This window comes from Ambystoma mexicanum, chromosome 8, assembly GCF_040938575.1.
Source record: "Ambystoma mexicanum isolate Mex_15411 chromosome 8, UKY_AmexF1_1, whole genome shotgun sequence".
NCBI lineage: Eukaryota > Metazoa > Chordata > Amphibia > Caudata > Ambystomatidae > Ambystoma > Ambystoma mexicanum.
The window spans coordinates 947702915-947724219 of NC_090929.1; the positions used below are offsets into that span (position 1 = coordinate 947702915).

A 21305-nucleotide genomic window follows, 5' to 3' on the forward strand; every position below is an offset into this window, starting at 1 on the left:
CACACACCCACTTCATTCGCAACTGGTCCCAGGAATTCCTCATACAATCCTGCAGAGGCATCAACTTAACATATGAAGAAACCGTCTTAGGAGATGTAGCGAAGATCTCAAAAATATGAGGACTACCACCCAAAGGTTCACTCAACATTTGCATCCTTTCTACTAATAACTGCTCTAAAAGCCCATACCTACCCGCCTCCCTGTTATGCAACCCATAACAATTAACCAATTCTCCAAACCAACCGCCCCCCCCCCCCTCCATACATCCCTGATCTTCAGAACACCTCTATTAGCCCAACCGCTCCAATTAAGCATCTTATCATTAATGGTTAGACCCGGATTCAACCAAATAGAAGCCGAAGCATACAAGTATAAGGATTGTCCACACCCCAGAATCCAAGCAACCAAAGCCGACTTTGAAACCACTAGAGCTTCCAATTTAGCACCAGAATTGGCCAGTCTCCCATAAAAATATAAACAATCCAAGGAAAAAGGAGACAACAGTTCCCTTTCTATTAAAAGCCAATATGGGTCTGATGCCCGCCACTCATTAAAATACTAAAAAGCTTTCTTTAATAAAAAGCCCCTACAATAATTCTCCAATACCGGATAACCAAACCCCCACCCCCCATCTTATTTATTTTATTATTGCTTATGTAATATTGAGAAGTGAATGGGACTAAACAATCTTGAATTCAGTTAGAGTAAAAGCAAATTATTATTTTTTTTCATATCACCAATTCAAGAAGCAGCTATCAAAATGTGGTTGGCCCCTCCAGCATCATCAACTGCTAGACCCCTTGGCTTCTGGTTGGATTCTAATCTCGCCTTAAAACATCATATGGAAAAAATGTTTATGGTTGCTAATTTTCAAATTGCACTATACAGAAAGAGCAAACCCAATATTCCAAAAGCTTCATTTTGCACAGCTCTCGAGCCACTGTTTTTCTCGCATATCGATGGTAGAAGCGTCATCTACAAGGCAGTCTCCAAAAATGCTCTTAGGCCACTTAGATCGACCTTACATTCTGCAGCCTCGTTGGAACTGGGTAAATGGAAATTTCTTCATATCTTTCTGATTTTGACCAAGTTGGAATGGTTCCCTCTGGAAGCACTTATTGAATTTAAGCTTGCATGCATTACCTCCCAATCTGGCCAATCAACTGATTATCTCTGCGGGTTCACGAGCTATTGCTAATAGCAGAATTCTCAGTCTTTCGACCACCAAAGTGAGAAAATCCCTCATATCGTGACAGGCACCATCTGTTGCTCTTCCAACTTTGTGGAACTTATTGCTCGTTTCTTTTCCGCTTGCCCCTTCCCCATCCCATTTTCGTAAGGAGCTGAAAACTTTGTTTCCAGTTGAGTCTTGCTGGTTCATAATAAGTCTGCTATTTTTTCTGTGTACTCTTTTATATTGTACTACACTCAGATTCCCATGGACTAGGTTTGCATAATGTACCGGGGAAGTGAAAGGAGAGTGAGTGGGAGAAGACGTGGGTCGAGTAAGAGTAGTGTGGAGAAGGGAGTAGTAGTAGTGTGGAGGAGAGAGAGGGAGTATAATTGAAGGGTTGAGGTGGGTAAGAGGAAAAGAGGGAGAATTGTCAGGGTGAGCCTGGAGAGACAGTGCTCAAATAGGAGAACGGGCGGTAGGAGGGGGCAAGAGAGAGGGACAGACATCTAGGAAGAGAACATTAGGGCATGACAAGATAAGACCAACCTGGTGGCCTGAGTGACTGGGAGGCACAACCACAGAATATGCATTTTTAAAAAAATGTATTGAACATTTGTAAGGTGCATATATAGCAAAAAGTGTTTCCAGGCGCCACAAGACAAAAAGGGGGTGGGGGACAGACAAGAAAACAAAAATAACGGTCCTACTAGGCCTTGTGACATTCCGATCGTGCAAGTGCAGTATCAAGAAGTGCAGATGGAGGGGGCAGATCAGGATGCAGGGATGGGTGAGGAGGGAGAAGTGCAAGAGGAAGGGGGCCCCAGGAGCTGGGCAAGTGCTGAGGGGAGCACAGGGGGGGGGGGGGGGGGGGGGAGGAGGAGGAGGAAGTGCAAGGGTAACCAGGGGTAGGGGTCAGCCAGTGCGAGGCAGTGCGTGGATCAACCTCAATAGGCTAGTCAGGGAAGGGTGACTGAGGGCAAGTGCTGGTAAGATGGGATGCTGGGGAAGACTGGTCAAAGGAGGGCCTGAACCAATGAGACTCATAAGGGAACAGACACCCAGTCACAGCGGCCGAAGGAGACTAGCAGGGGAGAGAGCGAGGGAAGGAGGAGAAGAAAAGTAAGGCCTTGAGAAGCTTCCGGAACTTAAGGAGATCTGGCTCAAGTCAGAGACATGCAGGGAGGCAATCAGAGGGAGTCTTCTTCCGAAGAAAGATCCATCACCCTCCCCCCACTCTCTGCTTGGAAAAAAGTCTGACCGGCAGAGAGTTGGAGTTAGAGGACCAAAGGACTCTACCAGGGAGGTATTTAGGGAGAGAGAGTTGGATGTAGCGAAGTCCATGGCCCCAGAAAGCCTTGTGGATGATGCAGAAGGTCTTTAATTTGATCCTTGCAACCAGCAGGAGACAGTGGGGAACTTTTTTTTTTACATTGGGGAGTTTAGAGCAGGGACAACTAAGAGTGTTACTGGAGGGAGCCTTAGGTAGAGAAGGTGCCTGCTTTCATGGCATCACACTTATCTACACAGTTTAGGTGATAGTAGGAGGTACCAATCTCTAGCAGCAATCCCCGGGTTCCGGAATGCCTATGTTAGGGAGCCTCCCCCAGTCTACAGATGAAATAAGAGTGGGACGGCTCTCAGAGACACCTTGTACTACTTTAACAATAAAACCTCTTGAACTGTCTTTGAGAATTGGTGTACTGTTGGGGAAATCTGTCACATATAGTCAACATTTATAGGGCTTCTTGGTGCTAGAACAATGATTTTAGAACCATAATTTTAAGTCGAGATTGGTTGACAGAGTATACAGTGTTCATACTGCCCAAAAAGCAGGTGTACTTGAATATGCAAGCCTTACAGGTTAAATGATGCTGTAACAGGTTTGCTTGGAATGAGAAAGTTCTCCTAGATCCATAGGTAAAAGCCATCAAATACGATTAGCCTCTTTAAATGCCATACCATCCAATGCATCATGCCATACCGGACATTCACCCAGAGGGTCATGGTAATTATCACACCGGTAATATCAAAATTTGGCTGTGCTAACAGCCTCTACCTGGGTCTCTGTGAATATCTACTTAGCAGACTTCTAAGAGTCCACAACACAGCACAGACAGATTACTCCATAGGCCAAAAAGACTCAAACATCACCTAGCACTCTGCACACTCCAATGGCTCCCATTTAAAAGGAGGATCCACTTCAAAACTCAATGCATCACTCACCAAGCTTACCACGCAGGAGCACAGGTCTATCACAAGGACATTCTCATAGTACTTGCCACCAAGAATATTCAGAACCAGCAATGTGACAAACTAATAAAAGGTCCATAGATGTACAAGGCGGCCAACTATGCACAGTCCTAGGGCTGCAGATTGCCAGAGGAGCGGCATTTTATTGCACTTTATTTTCAATTTACTGGTGTCATTTTAAAAAGAATATATAAAGCCAATTTTGTTTCTCCAAGTCTGGCTGAATAAAAAAAATGCGATTAATTTTGAGCTGTTAGCAGGTATTCCACTCTGACAGCTAAAGTCTTTGATGGTCAAGCATGTCATATACTGGATGTTTGCAAAAGCTTCATTGTTAGGGCGACTTTTGTTTAGGAAAAAACGCAAGCCCGTACCAAACCCTGCATGCTTTAGCTATTTAGTGATCCAGTCATACAACTCTCAGACATCTGTGACAGATACAAAGCTCTTTGGTCATTCTTATCTTCCCAAAATGCTCTTTAATATGCAAAACAGACAAAACCACATTAGCTTTATTGGTGGCACTTCACACTTCTTTCTAATCAATACACACATACAATGTGTTAAGCAAGCAATCACTTGTATATTCACATACATGACATGCATTTTTTAAACCATCAACCAAATTAAGGTTTTACCTTCAGGAAAGTAAAGGTTAAAAATGATGCATCATTTTACAATATTAGACACATGCCTATGCTTAAGTCAACCACAGAGTTCCCACAGGTGGCACCGACCCTACATTTCAGACGTCTGTGGCCACACAAAAGGTGCAAGCATTAAATACATCATAGAAAAGTTAAAATGGCAAAGAGTAAATCTGAATGTGCAAGTGCTATCCATTCAGCGATCTCCACAGAAGCTCCTTAGTGCTAAACAGGCAAACCGCATCCCTGCTGGGTTCATCATGCATCTTTGATGGCATTCTGCTGCACTCCAGTATTACCAGGAGAACCAGCTGCAAAGTATGTCACATAATGCACAACTGTGATGCTTATAAGTAATCTTTACATTAATCAAAATACAAGGTAGGACTTTTACTGTGAAACAGTACTTCATATGACCACAGGACATCTATATCTATACCCACAAATCCCAAAATGTTCCTATGTATTGTACAATCCAACCAACTCTAAGGAGCTAAGAAACATTTTTAAATACCTTAAACGCAAGCTGGCAAGACCCATAGCCTAAACCACACTCACAAAGGTAACATTGTGCTGGAACGCCCAATCCATTGCTCAGTTTTACTCTTGGAGTGTTGGGTATCTTGAACAATTGCACTAACAGCAATGATGTAAACCGTATGTAACCATTCATCATAATACTATATAATAAAAGGCCAGGTGTAGGTTTGTCCCAAGCCGTCCTGCTCACTTTGTCTGTTATAACCAATAGAGGGAGATGTTGCCTTGCGCATACAACAATAAGGCTTCAAGTTCATCTTTCAGGTAAACAACATTTTCAACCATGAGAACATACAATTAGCTGCAGAAAAGGACAAAGACAAGGGGGGTGCCACAGAAACAGCATACTTCAAGGTGCATAAAATAAGAAAATATATACATAAAAAAAGCATAACCAGAAATTCATTTGATTAGGCCCTACTTCTCTAACAAAATACATTACATTTTTAATGTACTTATGTATTATACAATTATTCATTGTAATATGTCTTGGTATATATTATATTAATATTCTTCATGAAAGTTTTAAAATTATTTGACTTACATTTTTTTAAATGTAAATGTTAGTTATACTCGGTGAGGGCGATTTCCTTTGACCCTAATACTACGATCTATTACAGTTCTTCACGTTTTGCTCGTACATGACGAGGCTAGCCAGGCATTCTTTGACTCAATTAAGGTACGCAGTGTTTGTAAGCTCGTAAAATAACTCACGCAATAGTTAGCACTGCAGAATACTAATTGAATTGCTTCTTTCTTTTCTTTAATTTCCCAAACGGATGTGTTTCACAAATGGGTATGTGTTTTCATTTGTTATACATATGTTTGAATGTATTTTGCGATCATTGTGAATATAATTGTTAATATAATAGACATGAAATATCATGTTGTGCTGTAATACTGCCCTGATGAAGGTTTTTACCGAAATGCATTGGCACTGACACCTGAGTATTATGGGCAATTTTTGATGGATGCTCTATGTGTTATCTATAAAGAAGATTCTCATCATTTAACATTTCAGAAATGTGCATTAAACATTTTCTGTCTAAACTCATTGAATTAACATTTCTGATACTATTAGCATTGAACTAAGATACAGCAACCATTCATTGGGGCTAACTGAGAAGCGCCTTTCCTAACAAGGTGGAGTCACTTTGTTTTTTGGAGATTATTGGTTTGAATAGGTCCCTGTGCTAAAGGGTCTTTTATGGACTGGCAGCTCCAGGCAAAAGTATTTCAAAATACATCTTTTGAACGACAGAACCCTTTACGCTATTTTCTAACTACCAAGTGGTGCCCTCCTCCCTCTCTTCATGAACTTGTAGAGTCTGACAGAAGTGGCATAAACCCTGGGTGGGCGCATGCAGTTATTTGGGCCTAGGGCAGCAAAAAGCCTAAATACGCCACTGGATGGCATATCTTCCCTCTCCGTCCTCTACCAACCAAACTGGAGCATTCTGCCCAAAGAGCTCCACACAGAAGAATGTCTAATCTTCCGCAAACAAAAACCTGGCTATCCAAACTCTAGCCTGGAACCAGCAACAAAACATCAAACAACTGGACACCTATTCACATCGACTTGGGTCCAATAAAAGGCCTCCCACCTAAATGATAGAAAAACACCAGGCACCCACACACAAACCTGCTGACAAAGACTATTGGAAAAGAGACTCACTTAGGGGCAGACCCCACACAAATGACACAATCGTAAAAATGCTACCAAACCAAAAAGCTCTAACAGACTGTTCTAATGATTTCCCTGGATGCAACTTACTACCTCTTTCTTAGAATGCCCAAAATGCTCCCCTACCAGACTACTTATACCCCTCATTTGTCTACTCCCCTATTTCCCCCCCACCGTCCCCCCAACAGACTCACCTATAAAATATCCTACCACCTTACAATTCACACTCGGCCAGCGCACAGGCCTATTTGTCACCACATGAACATTAATCCACATTCTGTGTTGTCCTCTATGGATAACATACAATTGTCAGCGCCAAACTTGGAGATGCAGAACACCACTTTTAGGTCTCGTGGGTTCTGATCTGTCCACATCAACCCGACAGGTTCTCCATCTACCTCGCTCGCGATCCCATTCACCCCGTCCCTTTTTTCTTACAGACCCACAAGCAGAGTGGCAGCCAACAAATCTCAGACGGACACTATACAAGACCACTTTTCCTTACCTACCATAAAGATTTAAGAGTAATACATAATTGTTATTTTATTGCCAGCTTAATGCCAGCGAGTGGTTTCTAAGTGTGGGATCGGGATTCAAACCTGTGGTGCGCTGCCCTCGAGCTATCCTTGAGCTATCAACCATGCAGTGCAATTGCTGCAACGAGATGTTCCTGTTTAGGATTTCATTAAGAAATGGTGGCCTGTGTTTGTAGCATTGCGTGCAATACAAAACGTCTCCGCTGCCCTAAAAAGCTAGTAGAGGCTAGTCAGAAGAGGTGTATTGTGTTCTCTGTGAGTGATAGCTGACAACAAAGCATGCAGCTGCACGTTTCAACAGCTTCAACCTTGTATCTGGAAGTTTTAAAGACAAAGGGCCATTATTGGCACAATGTAGCCAAAGTGGGACACAGATCAAATACAAGTTTAGCCGAAGCACGAAACAAATCCCTTACTGCAAATTGGGAAAGTCTTTCTGCAAAGAAGCAAAGACTGTGGGCCTAATTCACAGAAGCGTTTTATAATGGCAAAACCTCATTGGAAAACGCTATGTGAATTAGGCCCTAAGTGTTGAATGCACAGGATATACCCAAAAGCGTCATGGCCCTTGAAACGTCCTTGGCCCTACATCATCCTCAAATAACCCAAGTGGGCCTCCAAACACAGATTATGTCCCTTTACACAGATTGACCCCTGCTAATTATCTAGGAAGTCACTGTATTTCAGGAATGATTTAAGGTAATCTCACGCTATCGATTACAAAAGTCTGGAAGTGTGTCCCGGAAGTTTTGAGGGGTCTTCTCATTGATAAGCCGTGTTAATATGGAGCATTTCACAGCGATTTCTCCTTCATCTGATAAGAACGATTTTGCTTTTGCACACAAAAAACAGTTTAACATTTTCACTAAATACATTTTTCAAACAGATAGTGGCAATCATTCAGAAAGAAACTTATTTAGCGTAAAAGGTTTCTCTGCGCACATCAGCATTGTTTTATGTTGCTAGACTGGATTCGTGGGCAGAAGTATAAAAATACTATCGCCTGCAACACTCTGGAAACCATAAAAGCCGAGTAGCAATGACAGCTGCTGGGAAGGATGGATGGCTTTTTACTTTGAATGCAATAGAGTCCCTGAGGTCTTGCAAGATGTGGCAGCGCTCTGTCAGCACCACTGTCTGTCTCAAAGATCCATTGCGAGTATCACACAAGCATCATATACACTGGTTTGTAGTGCATACCGTATGCAAACACCACACTGTTTACAATCAGCTCTGTTTTAGCTTTAAGGCGACTATTAGGAGATTGCACTGTCTTTTTTAAATATAATTTAGATCTTGAAAGAGAAAAAGTGTCAAACTGGTTAAGATAGCGCAGCAGGGTGAGCGCTCACTTCTGCGATCTGTGTGTGATCTGCAGGATTCAGTTTCGAATTCCGGCAAGGCCAACTCAGCCTTTGATCCTTTTGAGGTCGATAAACGAGTACCAACTCTGGTTGGGTGAAATTGTATATATATATTTCTATGTAAAGCGCTAAGGCGTAAGCGCTATATAAATAACACATTATCAAGTGTTTTACAAGCAAAATGTTAAGGCCTTGGAGCAGTATGGACGATTAATTGGATGATCTAGTGGATGGATATTTTTGGTATGCCTCCAGCAGTCTCTCCCTTGCTGAGGTTTTGTGTAAGGTCCTACTTGTAAAGAACCAAGAGTTGTTCATCGCACATTCCATGGAAGCCTGCTGTTGGATATGTCGTACCTTTTGCCGCACACAGGTTTTAGATCATTTGAAACGGATGACAGTCTCCTGTCTACATTTGCAGTATAATTATTAACAAAATCGGGATTTGTGATCAACTCTTTGGCGCAAGGCATGTAGTGGTGCTCCAAAGAGTTCAATGTTTAGTTGGATTCTTTTAAACAAATTAACTATTTAGAAATAACATTGGAGAGTGTGCTTAGGGACCTTACTGAGGATATACACACAGTAGGTCCCTAAATAAACATGCAAAGAAAGCGGGACACCCTGGAAACATGTGCACCCACTGTAAGGTTCAAGGAGGATAGAGGCAACAACAAGAACGGGGGTAGGTGTTAGAATTGTTTTTTTTAAAGTCCAACCAAGGGCTTCATAAAACCAAACATCGGAGGCAGTACATAAATACACTCTGAGGACAAATCTGTACCACCTGAGAACATTTGGTAGCGTAGACAGAGCAGCCAGCCTCATTTTAGGAGGGAGAGAGGGCTGTAGCTTGGTACAAAGAAATTGTAGCATACATATGGTCCAAAAAACAAATGAAACACTATGCATTGTAAACATAAAAAGGATTATTTTAATACAAGCAGGCCAAGGTGAATCTTGGGTAAATAAGAACTATCACATTAGATATAAACACAATTATAAAAAACAACTCAATACTTAAGAGATACAACCCAAAGTATTACCTTATTAAAAATAGCAGTCAGCAGTTCAAGGTTAGGCAAACATTTAACACGTTCAGAATACAATCAGCTATGCTTGGGGAGTAAAAACCAGGTTACATATACCCTAGTAGACCCTGCCAGTCATATAGTGACACTCAAAAATCACATAGTAACCCAATCCTGTTACCAGGATACTTTTCTGAATAGTGGAACACAAATTCATGGGACAGTATGAACCTATAACTACATTTATGTTAACTTCAATTATGCCAGGTGAGTAAGACCATGTTGTAATAAATTATTACAGTTGTTTTGTAGATTAGCTAAACATATTAAGGTATGCAATACCTCTTTACACTATTTTTGGATTGCACACAGCAAGCCAAGGCCAGTAAAAACCACAGTACACGTATTCAGAAGGGCACACAGCTACTCAAGGTAGGTAAAACACAAAATCAGACTTAAAGCAAGTCAGGGGACGCAAACCAGTTGGTGAACATATACACTTATTTTCTGAAAGAAACAGTTAGGTTAAGCCAACAGCATTACTTTTGGGAAGAGGAGTATCCAATTCACAGGCAAGTAAAATAACCCTATATATTTTGAGGAATGGCAGAACATATTCTAAGGTAAGCAAAAACGTTTGTAACTTAATATTTCAGAGGGACAGTTACCAATGCAACTCGTACATCAGTAAAATTCAAGGCAAAGGCCTGACCTTGTAAGCCTTCCCTCCTCTTGAAGCATGAGTTTTCTTAGTGTCAGAAGGGGGACCCTAGTGAGGCCAGCTTTTGGCAGGGTCAGTATAGGCCCCCCCCTCACCTGCGGTAAGAATCAGGGCTTGCTGGCCTGCGGTGCAGTGGTTTTGCCTATTTATTTGGGCTTCCAAGGCAGAGCTATCTGCACTGTTGTTGTCCCTGCTTCTCCCCTCTGTTCCGGGCATTGTCCCCCTCTTCCCTCTGGCCCCATCCCCTGATTGGTTCTCTCCACGCACAGTGTTGTGGAAGGCACTAGGCCCCCACACGGGTGCAATCGCGTCATTCCGCTGGCGGTTTCCCCCACTGCATTTACAAATATGTCCCAGGTGAGTGTCTCTGCCCGCCCTCCTGGCCCTGTTCCCACTTAATAATTTAGTAAATTGGCCCCCAGAGCCTTGCCGCGCGCCCTCCGCACCCCCCCCTTCCCACTTCCACTTCCTAGTTTGGTGCCTGTCCCGCCTACCACAGTCCGTGATTGGTTGCCCAGGCGCTTAAAAACGCATGGCCAGGGCATCCCTTTGCCCGGCAGCCCCTCTGGCTAAGGGCCCCAAGGCAAAGGGCGCCTCAACAGAGGCAGCCCCAGAAAGCGTCAGCAGGTGTCCGCAGGGGAACCCAGCGACCAGCTGTCAACCAGCAGCAACCCAAAAGTAAGTGTGGCATGGCCCGGGAGTAGAGCAATTACTCTACTCCCGAAAACCCTGCCACCCAACATTACCTTACCTAGGAACCATGAATGTTAGCAATGCCGTTAGATTTGTTAACACTTAGCTAGATTTGTAAACAGTAGCCTATAGATAGGATTCTGAATGTTAGAAATGCCACACTTGGTTAGAATTGTCACCATTAGCCTGCGCCTGACCCAGACAGGATTGTGAATGTTAACAATGCCGCCCTTGGTTGGATTTGTAAACAGTAGACTGCGTCACTTATAGATAGGATTGTGAATGTTAACAATGGCACACCTAGTTAGAATTGTGAACATTAGCCTGCCCCAGACCCTTACTAGATTGTCAATGTTAGCAATTCTGCACTATTAGATTTGTGAACATTAGCCTGCGCCATACCCAGACAAGATTGTGATTGTTAGCAATGCCACACCTAATTAGAATTGTGAACATTAGCTTGCCCAGAACCATACTAGATAGTGAAGGTTAGCAATGCCGCACTAGATTTGTGAACATTGGCCTGCCCCAGACCCATACTAGATTGTGAATGTTATTAGAACCAGTTCCGCACTTAGTTAAGATTGTGAGCGCTAGCCTGCGCCGGACTCGGAGAGGGCTGTGAATATTAGCAATGCCGCACTCAGTTAGAACTGTGAACATTAGCCTACGCCAGACCCGGACAGGATTGTGAACATTAGCCTAAGTCGCCTCTAGATAGAAATGCAAATGAACTGTTAACATGCCCCACACGTGTATCACTGTGTACCCTGCTTTCCTGTTACCCATGCTGTTGCTATATGTCTGCATCCCCCCCTCCTGTCGCTCTAAGCCCAGCCCGATGTCTGTGTGATGCCCTGTTCCCTGCCATCCTGTTCACGTGCGCTTTAAAGATCACCATCATATCACATCACTACGCTTACTATCTAGTATACACCATCATTCAACTAGAACACTGCTATACCCCTGATTAATTCTGCCTAGCTGTTCACATACGAATACGACCCCATGAACACCTCATCACCCTAATAAAATGCAGCTAACCAAGCACATTCCGGCCTAGTTGCTCACATATGGTTTTCAGGTCTAATGCAGCCACAGCCCAGTCTGGGTGTCCACCCACCCGACTGCACACTTCTTCAGTCTGGTCAATATCTTCAGCACCACACCTAACGCTAGGATGCAGCTATCATCCAGCAATTACATCAGCTGCACACATCTGGTGCACCCACGCACCCTATGGCACTATCTCTCGCTACTGACAAGAACTACTGTACGAGAGGGCGTTCAACCTACCAGCGCTTTGAGGTCATACAATGATAGAGCGCTATATAAATGCCAATTAACATAACATAACAGAATGCTAAACAGTCAGAGTTCCTGAGGAAGGCTCTTCAAACAAGTAAGTACTTTACTTCAGAGTTGCAGGAAGGGTCCAGGGACTTCAGAGAAGACACCCTAGAGGGATTCCAGCATTGGGCCTGGGTGAACTGGATGAGGGAACTCCCAATCACACAAAATCACCCCCAAAGCTTCACAGGAATCCCACAAGGCTTAAGGTAAGAAATACCCAAGCCAAAAGAGTACCTCACCGGAGAAGGAGTTTGCAGCTGGACGCCTTCAGGATCTGCAGCCGAAAACCTGGTCCTTGAATTCCTTGCCATGGTGAATGAAGAAAGGACATGAAGGGAATTTGCAGCAGGGATCAGCGGGGCAGACTACAGGCAAGAGTTTCTTTGAGACTGGTAGAGGCTCTGTGGTTTTAGCACCCTTTTCATGAGTTAGGAGAAGACTGAATATCACTGGTCGGATTCTCATCACTTGGGTCCAGCACTCTGGGTAGGGGACTTTAAGGATTCAAATCAGGTCTCTGGATGTCCAGCAGGATGACACCAAAGTTCCAGCGAGATTCGGAAATCAGAAGACCATGCACCACACAATGGCTCAAGGTCCTAGGGTATTGGGGTATTGCAGCCTAGCAAGGACGCAGCACACTGTGGGATAGCTCAAAATGCAGGTGGTCTTGAGACTAGTGGATCCCACCAGCATCTCGGTAGGAGTCGTATTCGGGACACCCAGGTCGATTGGAAGGAAGAGTTACAGCATGCTTCGGTTACACAGCAGGCTCTGCGGTTGCTGGAAATCGCTACAGCCATCGTTTCTTCATCTTCCTCTTCAGTTTCAGCTCCAGTGGTCAACTTGTCAGCAGCTTCCAGGTTTGGAGCATTTAACAGGAACTACAACTCAACTTCTGCAATCTCCCCATGCATTTTACAAAACAGGGGCGGTCTGGCTGTCCAATCAGGACAGCCAGCCCCCCACTGGGAGTTAGTTCCTTTCAGGCAAGGTGGAAGACAAAAGGCTGCATAGGAATCGATAGGGAAGCACTCCTTTGGACTCCTGCCTCGCTTCCTGCCTTCTCGGACATTCCGGAGCCTGGGCGGGGAATCCAAAGAATTCCTGGCAAAGACAAAACTTCCACTGAGGTCATTCCCACCTAGAACGGCAGGGTAAGAACTCAGAAACAGCAAGCACTCAAGAAATGGCGAAATAAGAGGGAGCCCACCATTTTAGAAAAATAGTGGCCCTTCTGTGCCTTACAGAGGCTGAATTAACAGCCGGCGAGTAATAGTGACTAAATGTCATTAAAGTAGTTACACTGCCACCAGCCATTAGACTGAACTTGCAGTTGTAACAAATGTTACCAGATAAGTAAGAAAGGAGATACGCTGTATCCCCCCAGCACTCCACATACGGTGGGGTGTGCTGGCTCACTTAGACAAAATGTAAAGGAGATGAAAACCCCTCTTTACTACTTGGGAACAGTATATGAAAGAGAAATTAACAGTGGAACCCAAAGGGGCAATCCAGCCCAAGTCCAAAAGTTGTAGGAAACTATAACTTCAACCATACAGTCAGTAAAAAAAAAAAAAGTTCACCCATAAAAAAAGCGCAAAAGACTAGGCGAGAGGGGAAAGATTCCCCTTCACCTAAGGAAAAGGTGAAATAGTTACCAAGTCCAAGCAAAAAAATTCTGGGGTTGACAGGCCAGGAAAATGCGTCATACTTATGAAAATCACAGTAAGCCACTAGAGTGCCCCACTTAAGGGGAAGCACTCCTTTGTACCCGAGCTAGAGACTTGGGCGCATTCCAGACAGATTAAGAATTTCTCATGTTCAGCATCTCGCAGCAATAGGCTCCTGGTCCAAGATTGTTAGTTAAAGGGGTTACATACAGACTCCTCTGCCTAGAATTCAGTATCTGAATACTGGTGAATCTGCAAAGCACCCGTTAAGAAAGTAAGATCCCAGAAAATGTGTTTGTATGCTTGACTTGGTGGTTCCACTTGGTGGCAACTACATTATTCTCAAAAGTCCATGGTGCAGCTTTTGAATACCGTAGTTCACTTTGGAGACGACCACTGTGCATCATTTCCTTGATCCCACTGGAACCACCACGGTCTTATGTTGGTGTACAGGCCCTCTGTGGTGCCGAGAAGGCAAGCGTGCTCCATGAAGTCAGTTTACAGAAACGTAGTTTTGCAATCACACAAAGATAAACAATAAATGGCAACGTGGATCATCCCATTTTTAAAAATGCTCAACTGGATGGGCGATCTGCAACTGTAGGCAATGGGCAGGTTAAACTATCATTGTTAAACATGCATCTTTACTTGATCGTTCCAGCAAATCCCGTAAAATGAAAACCTGGATAGCTTTTCACAACAGCAGTAAGAATACTTTTTACCCCAATTTTTCCATAAACAGTTGCTTGCCTTGAAACAAAAGTGTCTGAAGGCTGATGAACTTTTAGGCGGCCCCTTAGCGTATTCACGTAGTATTTTACATTTTCATGACTCAATCGCCAAAAAAGGAAATTAATTTAATATTTTACTTTACAATTGAGCAACTAGCCTTTGCGCGGACATCGACTAGCCGAATAACCCACCAATACTGTCAGTCTGGGCCCTTTAAGTGCATCACTGTAAGGGAATGCAGTAATTGCTCCACACCACGGAGAGTATCTGTTTAATGCACCCATTCACTGCTGGATAGTTGCTGACAGATTGCCGACAGACACATTTGCAGTACAGAGGCACAGCACATGCAATCTTTCCATCAACTTGGGCCCTTAAGTATCCTCGTGCTGGTCTGCCCTGGATGAGTGCGTACCCGGCTTCCAGGAAGTTTGCAGGGTCACATCATCTGGGGTCACAGGAAGGAGGACGAAGCTGATGACTAAGAAATGTAGACGAAAAGAAGCACAAGGACCACCCAACTTCCAGCAGAGAGGTACAATCAACTGGCACAGAGCTAGCAGCTCAGTACCCAGGTCCAAAAATCATCCAACCAGGGTCAGCCAAGCTGGTGCTCTCTTAATACGGACACACGCTTATGACAGCCGACCTATCAAGCTGGTCAGATCGCGCAGTTAAGATGTTGCTGTTGGTATTCGTGTGCACCCTGTAAATCACAGGTGTAAAACCCGGTAGCACCCACTCAGCCTTTCATCCTTACAAGGTCAACAAACTCGGCATTGGGTACTATTTTTCACCTGCATTTAGAGCATCAGAAAACTGCTGCAGCAACGGATTTACTCAAACACACTATGATTGTTATTAAAGAACGGTTTCAGTATTGCAGCACAGCCAGCAGACTACTCCCTTCAGGGCACACAGGTCGAACTATTGCAGGTGAAGCAGAAGATCTCGCCTGGCGTATGCAGTTGGGGTCCATAAGTACCCACTAAACCGGGTCTGCTGAAGAATACGATCCAATTTCCCCTGGTGATGCAAAATGTGTATTTGTCATGGTTTATCATTATATGCCCAAATTCACACCAAAAAATATGCTTGCTGCCATCGCCCAGCTGGGATCCACGTTCGAAAATATTCCGGATGCAGACCGGTAAGGCGGAAGCAAATTGGATTGGTAATGGCCGTCATGTAACTCTGCTTCCACGTTATGTTAAACTAAGATGTGCTTGAGATATCTCTATGCCAGAGCTCAGCAGCTTTCTGAGCCCATTCACAGTTGCTCCGAGTAACGCACAGGCGTCCATGCATCTGACCAGCCTCCAGTCAGTACATGAGGTCTGTAGTTCGATCAGACCGTGCCCTGTTCCAAGCGTCCCCACGTGACCAACTACGACGAATACTTGTGCACTCAGGCACAATCCTCTAATGTTATACCCCCGACTGCACGCAAGCGATCTGCACACGACCGCAAAACCAGGACCACCAACCTAACCTGTATCCGGAGCTGACACCTTAACAAGCATTCCGAAACAGTAGTCAATTTCGGAAGCAAGTTCTGGACCTACGGCTGCAGTGTAAGCAGTGAACAGTCCCAGCTCCCATGCCACCAGGATACAAGCTATTTTTCTGGAACTACCCCCACTCTACCAGGCTCCAAGACACCACCTCCAACACCCTGACCACACTGCCCTACATTCAAAGGAACCAATCGTTCTTATGTGACTCTCTGACAATAGCGATTCCTATAGACCTCGCTACACCACCATCAGCACTTGCAATTAGAAATAGTACACTAGGTTGCATGACCCTGAAAATGAGGCCGCCTTGCCTCCCTGCCACTAAGGAGGTTAGAAATGCAAGACTAGTCCTCAGATCCCCTCCATCAAACTTGCCCTATCCAGTGATTCTTGCCACAGAGTTCAGACCAAGCAGCAGGAAGATTCCCCCACACTGCCCCTCACCACCAAGAGCCTTCATCGCATTCACCACCCTTTAGATGTGGTCAGTGCCCCACTTCATACCACACCTCTACTCCCTCAATCCAGCTCCACCCCACATGTCCCCAACTCCAGGAAACATCTCAATCAATATGATAATCAGCCTAAAAAAACATTTTACCAGCACATCCTGCTCTAGTGACCCTGTAGCTGGTCCCCCTTGCCTTGGTAAAGCAGCCCTCATAAATGCCAGATCTATGAAAGCCAAATTACATCTACTACAGGAGAACATTTTGTTGAAACAAAATCACATCAAAGCTAAGGCACCTACCTATTAGACTCCCTCATCTGCCCCCCAGCCAGACCACCCCCTCATTCCATTTGAGAGACAGATCTGCTGAAGAGACTCTAAACATTCTTCACAAACTGAAAATTTTGAGATGCAAAGGCGAGATCTGCCCTGCTTCTGTTCTCAAAGATTGCTCGGACACATTAGCCCCATTCATAACCAGGTTCATCTATTCCTCCTTTTCAGCCAACCATGTTCCTACCAGTCTGAAACAATCCTGGGTACTCCCGTTACTCAAAAAACCTAACCTAGACCCTTCCACCCCGAAGAACTACCGCCCAATCACTACAGTGCCATTATTGTTAAAGATCTTGGACAGGGCGGCCTACAACCAAATACAATCCTTCTAGGAAACTAACCATATCCTCTGAAAGCAAGTATCTGGATTCCGACCAGGCCATGGTACGGTTTGGGCACTACTAAACTAGAAAAATTAACTGGATAACTTCAGAGATAAGGGCAAGAGCCCTCCTCCCCCTCCTCTTTGACTTATTGGCTGCCTTTGACCTGGTAGATCACAAAACTACTCCACCACCTTACAACAGCGCCAGATTTCTCTGAAGAAGCCATGACTTGGGTTGCATCGTTCCTAGAAGGAAGACTTATGAGAGTCTTTTCAGACCTGGCCAACACCCACCCCGAACCCATCCCTTGTGGTGTCCTGCAAGGATCCTGTGATTCCCCTACCCTCTACAACATATTCACCAAACCCCTCTGACATACTGTATGGCCCTGGCACAGTCTACACTAACTATGCCGATGACACTCGCCCCTGTCCGGGTCACATGAAGACTCCACGATTCATAAAATCTACCTCACCATCCAAACCTGGATGGCTACGAACAACCTAAACGATGACAAGGTGGAAATCCTGTTAGTAGGGTCAACTGCAATGCTGAAAAAACTCCCCCTCTTATTCATCCTTCCTAATTGACTGCATTAACACCCGTATCTCTGCGTCCATGAAATTCTTCAGAGTGCACATTGGTGCAACCCTCTCCTTCTCAAAACAAGTCAATCGCCTCGCCAGCAGCTTAAATGCCTAAACTTCTCAACGTAGCTAGGAAATTCCTCACACCGTCAAGTTGTTTGTCCATTACAAAATCGATAACTGGAGCAAGAATTAATGCCCTTTTTGGAGGCAACTCTAAGAAGAACATTTGCAAAATGCAGGTAATCCAAAATAATGTGCTACGTTCAGCACTGAGACCATATTTCAGCAGCAAGAAAAAAAGGCTCATTGGCTACCTATCCAGGAAAGGATTAATTTCAAAATCCTCACAATCACCCACAATTGCCTTTTAAACAGCACCGGAATGCCTATCTCAGAACATTGTTAAAGCCAACTTCTCCAGACCGATCAGAGCTCCCCCCGCCCACAGAATCGCACCACTGAAATTCAAATGTGCCAGAGGAGGAGGGGCAAGTGTCCCCTCGATAGAAGCATCTCAGTGGAACGCCCCCCCCCCCACCTCTAAGAGGGGAAAGTCTCATTGGGCGTTCAGGAAAACTCTAAAAACTTGGCTCTTGGCAGACTACTGACTCCGGAAACTACAAAACCTTCCACCTGACCGCTTCATTTTTTCTTCCCGACAGTAAAGTGTTTACTTCTTTAAGTATATGTACCAAGTAACTGGTTCGCAACAGGGCCTTGATGCCCCAAATAATAAATAAATTCAATACAAAGAAAGTTAAGTACACATCAATCATCTTACCAACCCTTACGAAGAAAAACAGTTTCAAGGTGATTGGAAACAAACACCACACTATCTGCCTCATTACAGGTATGGCGGTGTGGGATGAAAACAGTAATGCAGACGCAACTCTGCAACTACTGCATTACTGCCACGCCACTGCACCGCTATACTACAATTTTGGTGGTGAGGTGGAGGATTTGCGCTGGAGGAAAATCCTCCACCTCACCACAAAATAAAAGTCAGAATTACTGCCTGTGGAAACTACCACCAGTGGTAGTTTATCCGAAATCCAAATAGAGTCCGAAGGATTCCACTAAATGGGGACCAACACTGGCTCCCACCACCTGCAATCCGGCGGTAATTCCACTGAACCAAGTGGCGGGAATGGTAGGTAAATAGGTTTTGTGGCATTTCAGCGAATTTACTGCCAATATACCACTATTTAACACAACAAACGGAGAGCACACTGTAGGTTGCCAGTACAGTTGACAAGTTCAGATTTTCTGAAGAAAAAAAATACAAATCCCAGCCTGAGCCGGCAAGGCCCACCAAAAATCTGTAAATGCCCACTTAGCAGCTGTGTGGGCATTTACAGATGTTAATGTCACTGCGGTGGGTCCAGCTACATTAGCTCCCGAACCCATTTGTTAGACAATCCTGGCTACGCCTCTGGTCATCAGTAAGAGTTTACATAGGAAAAAAAAAAGCTTTAAGGGCGCACAAAAAAAAACCAAAAAGGTCCTAATCAAGAAGAGCAATTAGAATGAAGCGAGACCCAATTCCAAAAGGGAGGGGGAGGAAGAGAAGACATAGGGGGTAAAATGTGGGGCTTGAACTACGATAGAAGAAGGAGCATTAGCAGGGATAGCATCAGCATTCCAACAAAGTCACATAAAATCTCCTACCTCCATTTCCTGTTACAACTCTCCCGCCGCACTATTCCAAAGCAATCATGTAAATACAAGAAATATACGTAAAACTGCAGTCCGGAACAATCAAGCATCCCATTAAGAAGGAAACTGTGCAGTCAGGTAATGGGCCCACACTAAGCCCGAAATGCCAGTTGCAGCAACTATTGTCTAACGCTATGCCACAGGGCCAATAATGTCTCACTCATAGCCAGGGAAACGAAAATCCTATTCCCCTTCAAGTACAGAGATTTGACAGTGGCTGCTTTCTGCAGCAGTTTTTTGCTGGGAATCCAGGAACTTCGACACCACTATCACCATGGCACCAGTCAGCAGCGGCGGTGACAGCCATTTCCTAGGCACACGGTGGAAAACTATCTTGACAGGGGAAGGATCTTCATTGACCGGTTATTGGGGACGGATCAAAATCTGGTGAGGGAGTCTTGCAAATCATTTTATGATCAATGGTGCTTTAAAATCGATGTTCGCCCACTCTTTAGGCCTGTAAACGAACATCCATTTCTTCCTTCGTTCCCTTCACCCGCTTATCTGTTCAAATCGTTAATTGTTGTTAGAGTGCTCATTCTTCATCCTCACTCTCCTCCGATGCCCTTTTCCATTCCTCCGCAGACTAAGGTCTGTATAACCTGGTGGACGACTACGGTTGTGACTGGTGCAGTATGTCAAACTGTTCACATAATACAAGTAACCAGAAAAGCAGTATGTCCCCCCCATACCCTGTTTATGTGCATGCTTTCCACTGCTCCTCATTTCTTTTCCTTCTCTCCCCAGCCTGTTTAACTGGCCAGCGAGTGGTGCATCCAGCTTCATGCAGAGCTTCTGAGAAACCCACACTCCACCTTTTACCTAATCTGCTCTTCACCACATCGATCTCCCCATGAAGAGTACCCTGCATGGTCCCAGCATCATTCTGAAGCCGAACTTATGGAGCTGACCCAATACAAGGTGACCGGGTCATCATGGGCATGGTCTGAGGGGTAATCCATTATTGGCATTTGGCTGTGTTCACTGTATACTTCGTTGAGCAGTCACAAGATATTCTGCCCCCTGCAGGGAGCACCTGACAAATGCAGTTTGTTGCCCCAACTGCCAAAGTCCCAAAAGTTCCACTGGGTACAGCAGTTGAGCAGGTCAAAGTGAGGTTAGTGTTGGCCCTGTGCTGACAACCTCCTTAGAAAGATGAAGGGAGTACCTGGGGTGTCCATATTTCAGACAGCCCTTTCCCTAAACCAAACGTTCATGAGTCCCATAACCCTCAGCACCTCACTTATGGGAGCACTACTACTAACAATCAACATAGCCAAATTAATTGTCCTTTAGGATGATTTTCACTCGTGTGGGGGGAGTCTACAACCATGATTTAGTTCTGTGTGTTTTTCAAAGGGGAGAAATATACATTTGCTCAATAGGATGGCCCTGGCCACAAACAGGCCAGCTTTGAAATGCTAGGCAGTTCTACTCTGAACAATCAACAGGAGTGTCCTCCCACCCCCACCATATCTGTCAATTTTCAGAGCCTTCTTGAACGTTGTACAAAATGTAATGGTTGGAGAGAGCGGGAAAGAAATACAAAACAAGACTATAGCCGAGTGGTGTAGAGAAAATGAAATAGGAGCTGCCTGCAACATGCTTCATGAGCGTGGTATAGCCCCCATATGCAAGGTAGAGAAATGAGACTTCGATCTGCCAAAAATGTCATTTGCATGCAATAGTTAATGCACAGTACCACTAAATGTCATTTCCCACCATGCAAGGCAGTGTCCCATTTATCATGCATGTTCAGACAATAACATCGTGCAAACATGTCTACCTGAAATGCAGGTTTATTAATACACAGCCCTAAACTGCACTCAGTTGCTCTAGAGTCAGATTGTAGACATAGCGCGCCTCATCTTTAAGTACAGCATCCTCCCATTAGCTGGATGAGCCCCAGTCAATACCAGCAATCACATTCAATGCATTTGAAACCACACAGGACTCCACACCCAATACAAA

General features: G+C 44.5%; 1 protein-coding gene across 6 annotated transcripts in view; it reads right to left on the reverse strand.

Annotated features, from left to right (window-relative positions):
• PHC2 (polyhomeotic homolog 2) overlaps nt 1-21305 on the reverse strand; it is a 1003431-nt gene that overhangs the window by 272616 nt on the left and 709510 nt on the right. The gene's annotated exons all lie outside the window — the stretch shown is intronic.